Source organism: Dipodomys merriami, unplaced genomic scaffold (genome assembly GCF_024711535.1).
Source record: "Dipodomys merriami isolate MVZ:Mamm:240054 unplaced genomic scaffold, mDipMer1.0.p SCAF_27, whole genome shotgun sequence".
Taxonomy (NCBI): Eukaryota; Metazoa; Chordata; class Mammalia; order Rodentia; family Heteromyidae; genus Dipodomys; species Dipodomys merriami.
Window position 1 is genome coordinate 14,990,759 of NW_027204159.1, and position 6,851 is coordinate 14,997,609.

Consider the following 6,851-nt stretch of genomic DNA (forward strand, 5'->3'; position numbering starts at 1 on the left):
GGGAAGTCATACAAAGATTAGTTCTATGGGGCACACCAATTTGATAAATTTTTTTAGAGGAATTTTTTTTTTATTGTGGAAATACCATACAGAGGTGTTACAATTACATGGGCAAGATAGTGAGTACATTTCTTATCAAGCATTGTTGCCAACTCCTTTGTTTCCCCATACCATCCCTTCCCCTCTCCGCCTTCCACCCCCACACTCCCCTGCCCCCACCCACATCCCCCACCCCGCCAAAGTTGTAAAGTTCATTTTTTGACATAACATCTTGTACATCTCATTGTTGCAATGGGTTCTCCTGTAACCCTATTTAAACAGTTTGTTTTTTTCCCTTCCCCTCCACAAATTATATCAACATCAAATACAGTGAAAGCAAGGCTTATACCATGGGGGAGGGACATACAAAGCAACAAAGAAATCATCTTATAAATAATTTGGAAACAATCGCAACATCAATTTGTCTGACCGTTTCTGTTTGTCTCAGACATATACTAGTTATTGCAAATAAGGGAAACCATGGGACCTATATTTCTTTGGGCCTGGCTTACTTCACTTAATATAATCTTTTCCAAGCCTTTCCACTTCCTAACAAATGGGGCAATGTCATTCTTTCTGATGGAGGCATAGAATTCCATTGTATATATATATATACCACATTTTCTTGATCCATTCATCCACTGGGGGGCATCTGGGTTGGTGGTGACTCATGGATTTGAAGTCAGCGGGGGCAGACAAACCTGAAACTCTTACCTTCAACTAACCAGCAATAAACAAAAGTGGAGTTGTGGCTCAAAGGCAGAGCCCCAGCCTTGAGTGTGAAAAAAAGCCAAGTGAGAGGGCAAGGCCCTAAGTTCAAACTCCTGTTCTGAAGTAAGGAGGTCAGGTCTGGCCGGCGCCATATTGGCCACATGGCTCATAGTAGGATCTGGCATCTTGTCTTCATGCTGGGGGAAGGAAATGCCCTGCCTATCACCCACCTGCATCCCAGGTGATGGGCATGCCCAGATCCCTGGAGGCTGATAAGTTACTGAATCTGTCAGTCTAGTGCCTGGCACTGGGAATTTCTTGTGGACCTGTCCCCTGCACTGACCCTATTTAGGCCCAGTCCAACACAGGTGCGATTACACCATGCCATCTGTGTCTCTGTGATCATGTCCTTTGTCCTGTCTCCTGTCTCCAGTCATCATGGAGTCCCAATTCCACATTCCATTGGAGCTGAATTGGTTTGTTAGTATTGTTTTTTGTTCTTTCTTACCTCTTTGGCCTGTTTCCTAGCTGTGTTAGGTGTATTTGGGGGCTGCAAGCCTTTGTAACAACTGGCAGCCTGCAACCTGCTAACTGTATAATAAAGACTCCAACATTCTATCTTCCAAAATGTGGCTTCTGGGATGATTCACATTACAACAGTACCAACAACAACAAAAGCCATTGTGCTTAAAGGATGCAGTCTTGAAGGGGCCTCAGAGAAGCGGGAGGGAACCTCTGTATTTCTTTTCAGGAAGCCTCTGGCACGCTGCTGCCTCTGTGTCCGGGGAATGCTGCACAGCTTGAAGGAAGGAGGTCAGGTCTGGCTGGTGCCATATTGGCCACATGGTAGATGGGTCTGGCATCTTGTGTTCATACTGGGGGAAGGAACCCCCCCCCCATCACTTGCCTCCCAGGTAATGGGCATACCCAGACCCCTGGAGGCAGGGGCAGGCACTTGGCTGATAGGTTACTGAATTTGTCAGTCCAGTGCCTGGGACTGGGAATTTCCTGAGGATCTGCCCTCTAGCTGACCTGTTTAGGCCCGGGCCAGCCTGGCAGCCAGGACTCTATGCCACGTGTGTCTCCCTGATCGTGTCCTGTGTCCTGTCTCTTGGCTCACCTCCAGTAATCATGGAGTCCCATTTCAGCTCTCCACTGGAGCTGAATTGGCTTGTTGGTATTGTTCTTGTTATTTCTTTCCTCTTTAGCATGTTTCCTAGCTGGGTTATGTGTATTTGCATGCTGCAGGCCTTTGTAACAACTAGTGGCCTACAGCCTGTTAACTGCATAATAAAGACTCCAATATTCTATATTTTAAAATGTGGCTTCTGGAATGATTTACCTTACAAGCTCACACACGATGTTAACAGAGACTGCGAGCTACCCCTGTGCTCATCAAATTCACTGTGTTCTGCAGATAAATCCAAGAGACTATCTCCAATTAATCAGCATAAAACCCAGGACTAGAGCTCTGGCTCAAGTAGCAGGGCACCAGTCATGAGGCCCTGAGTTCAAACCCCAGTACCAGAACACACACACACACACACACACACACACACACACACACACACACACACACAAAATCTATTGTAAGACTTATACATAGCAAATCCTTCAGAGGCAAATGCTTTAGTTATTGCTATGGCAATGGTTATATCTTTAAACTTTAAGGACTTGCTCTAGACTTGACAGCCATTGTTATCCCCACATTACAAATGATGAAACAGTGACACTATAAATACTACTGTTTTCAAAGCTGGAATCAAGTCTGCTTTGAGGCCGAGTGACTTTTTTTATACCATAATTACAGTTATTTACTTAAACATTGTGATTTTTCTTAAACTAAATGATAGTTGATGATTTCCTATCCTTAAACACTGTAAAAGTTTTTTTTAACACATAACTACAGATTCTTTTATTGTGAAGATACCATACAGAAGGGTTACAATTACATGGGCAAGATATTGAGTACATTTCTTATCAAGCATTGTTGCCTCCTCCTTTGTTTCCCCTTCCCATCCCTTCCCCTCTCAACCCTCCCCCCACTTCCACCCCCTGCCAAAGTTGTAAAGTTCATTTTTCGACATAACGACTTGTACATATCATTGTTGTAATGGGTCCACCTGTGACCCTATTTAAACAATTTGTTTTTTCCCTTCCCATCCACAAATTATAACAACATCAAATACAGTGAAAACAGGGGTTATACCATGGGGGAGGGACACACAAAGCAAAAAAAGAAATCATCTTATAAATACGTTAGAAACAATCACAAGAGGGAAAAACCATTTCAATCCTTATCTTAGGTTTCATTTTGCCTAACATCAACTTATCTGACCATTTCTGCTTGTCTCAGACTTATGCTAGTTATTGCAAATAAGAGAAACCATGGGATCAATGTTTCTTTGGGCCTGGCTAACTTCACTTAATATAATTTTGTCCAAGTCTTTCCATTTCCTAACAAATGGGGCAATGTCATTCTTTCTGATGGAGGCATAGAATTCCATTGTGTATATATACCACATTTTCTTGATCCATTCATCTACTGAGGAGCATCTGGGTTGGTTCCATATCTTAGCTATGGTAAATAAGGCTGTAATAAACATAGTTGTGCTGGTAGATTTAGTGTGGTCTTGTTTGTGATCATTTGGGTAAATGCCCAAAAGTGAGATTGCTGGGTCATAGGGGAGCTCTATGGAGTCTTTTGAGGAACCTCCATACTGCTTTCCAAAGTGGTTGAACAAGTTTACACTTCCACCAACAATGCAGAAGGTTCCCTTCTGTCCACATCCCCTCCAGCATCTGTTGTTATTAGAGTTCTTGATTATAGCCATTCTAACTGGGGTGAGGTGGAATCTCAATGTTGTTTTGATTTGCGTTTCTGTTATGGCTAGAGAGGTTGAGCATTTCTTCATGTGTCTATTGGCCATCCTTCTTTCCTCTTCAGAGAAGTTTCTCTTTAAGTCTTTCTATTGATCTTGCTAGCTCTGATTACAGATATTTTTTGAGGTAATATGTGATGTTTAAACACATTTCTACAATGCATACTGATGGATCAGATGAGGATAACTAAAGTTTCCATGTCATTGTATGTGAGACCTCCTAGCTTTTCTCTTCTAGTTACTCAAATAGTACAACAGGCCATTGTGAGCTATAATCCCTCAATGGTGCTATAGCAGAACTGATTACTTGGGTCTTTGTTTTGAATGTTGAGATCCAGCCTCTGTCTGTTCCCCTGACTTAACCCTTTCTGTTTTATAGCAATCATTACATTCAGATTTATTTTTATCCATATTTATAATTTGTACATATTAATGCCATATGATGTAATATTTCAGTATGTACATAGAATATGAGATGATGAAACTCTACTTCCCTTTCTTTTCCCAATTTCCTAACCTGTAGTAATCACTTCTCTACATTAAAGTTGACTGCTTGTTTCTAATTCTATGTAGGAGAAAGAATAGACAGAAAGAATAGAATCCTGAGTCTAGATTATTTCACTTGACACAATTCCTCCACTTCCATCAATGTTGCTACAAACATTGCTGTCTGTTTTATTTTTCTTCATGGCTGCATAATATCTCAATATGTGTGTGTGTGTGTGTGTGTGTGTGTGTGTGTGTGTGTGTGTGTATGCTACATACATTTTCTCTATCCATTCATCTGTGACAGTCACAAAGGTTGATATTGTATCATAACTATTGAAAATAAATATGGCAGTGCAGGTTTATATTTCATGTATTGGATCCACTTATTTTTGGATATATATATATATACACTCAGAAATGTGATTACTGAATAATAGAATAGATATATTTTAAGGCTTGAAGACTCTCTATACTGTTTTCCATAATGCCTGTATTTTTTTTAATATTATTTTATTTTATTTGAGAACATACTGTACAGAGGGGCTACAATTACATGGGCAGGATAATGCATACATTTCTTACCAAGCATTGTAGCCTCCTCCTTTGTTTACCCTTCACCTCCCTTCCCAGCCTCCCCCCTCCCCCCACCCAATTATACCCCCCTCCCCCCCCCACCGACATTGTAAAGCTGGTTTTGACATGACATTTTGTACTCCTCATTGTTGCAACAGGTCCACCTGAATCCTTAAACGACTTGTTTGCCCCCATCTCCTCCACATGTTATATTGACATCAAATATAGTGAAGGCGGGGGTTACACTGTGGGGGAGGGACATACAAAGCAACAAAGAAATAATCTTATAAATGCGTTAGAAACATATGCATGAAAGAAACGAAAACATTAAAATACATATTTAAGGGTTCATTTTCCTAACATCACATTATCTGACCTTTTCTGCTTGACTCATACCTATACTAGATATTGCAAATAAGGGAAACCATGGGACCTATGCTTCTTTGGGCTAGGCTTACTTCACTTAATATAATTTTTTCCAAACCTTTCCATTTCCTAACAAATGGGGAAATGTCATTCTTTCTGATGGAGGCATAGAATTCCATTGTGTATATATACCACATTTTCTTGATCCATTCATCTACTGAGGGGCATCTGGGTTGGTTCCATATCTTAGCTATGGTAAATAATGCTGCAATAAACATAGTTGTGCTGGTAGCTTTAGTGTGGTCTTGTTTGTAAGCATTTGGGTAAATGCCTAAAAGTGGGATTGCTGGGTCATAGGGGAGATCTATGTGAAGTCTTTTGAGGAACCTCCATACTGCTTTCCAAAGTGGTTGAACAAGTTTACATTCCCACCAACAATGAAGTAAGGTTCCTTTCTGTCCACATCCCCTCCAGCATCTGTTGTTGTTAGAGTTCTTGATTTTTGCTGTTCTAACTGGAATGAGGTGATATCTCAATGTTGTTTTGATTTGCATTTCTTTTATGGCTAGGGATGTTGAACATTTCTTCATGTGTCTATTGGCCATCCTTCTTTCTTCTTCAGAGAAGTTTCTCTTTAAGTCTTTCGCCCACTTATTTATTGGGCAGTTGTTTCTTTGAGAATTTGTTGTTGGGTGGTTTAATTTTTTGAGTTCCAAGTATATTTTAGATATGAGACCCTTGTCCGTTGTATGGCTAATAAAGATCTTCTCCCAATCGGTGGGCTTTCTATTGATCTTGCTAGCTATGTCATTTGCCCTGCAGAAGCTCTGCAACCGTATGCAATCCCATTTGTCCAACCTATCTTTGATTTGTTGTGCTTCCGGGTCTCTATTCAGAAAATTTCAGCCTGAGCCAAGGAGACCTAAGGTTTCTCCTATTCCATCCTGTAATGTTTTCAGAGTGTCTGCTTTGAGTTCAAGGTCTTTGATCCATTTGGAGTTGATTCTGGTGCAGGGTGATATATAAGGATCTAGCTTTAGTTTTCTACATGTAGTTAACCAATTTTGCCAGCACCATTTACTGAAGAGGCTGTCTTTCTTCCATTCTATTGTTTTAGCTTCCTTATCGAAGATTAGATGGCTATAGGTCTGTAGGTTCATTTCTGGGTTTTCAATTCTATTCCATTGGTCCTGAGGTCTGTTCTTATGCCAATACCAAGCTGTTTTGATTACTATGGCTTTATAGTAGAGTTTGAAATTTGGTATTGATATTCCTCCAGCAGTGTTCTTTCCGTTGAGGCGTGTTTTTGCTATTCGGGGTCTTTTATTGTTCCATATGAATTTTTGGATTGCCTCCTCTATTTCCTTGAAGAATGAGGGTGGAATTTTGATAGGTATTGCGTTGAATTTGTAGATAGCCTTGGGAAGTATTGCCATTTTCACGATGTTAATCTTTCCAATCCAGGAGCATGGGAGGTTTTGCCATTTTTTAAGTTCTGTGTTGATTTCCTTTTTCAAGATTTTAAAGTTTTCATCATAGAGGTCCTTCACTTCTTTGGTTAAGTTAATTCCTAGGTATTTTATTTTTTGTGGGGCTATTACAAATGGAGTTGCTTTCCTAATTTCAGCCACACTTTTCTCATTGTTGGCATATAGAAAAGCCATTGATTTTTGGGGGTTAATTTTATAACCTGCTACTTTGCCAAAGTTTTGAATCAGCTTGAGTAATTTGGGAGTGGAGTCCATGGGATTCTTTAAATACAAGATCATGTCATCTGCAAAGAGGGAGAGT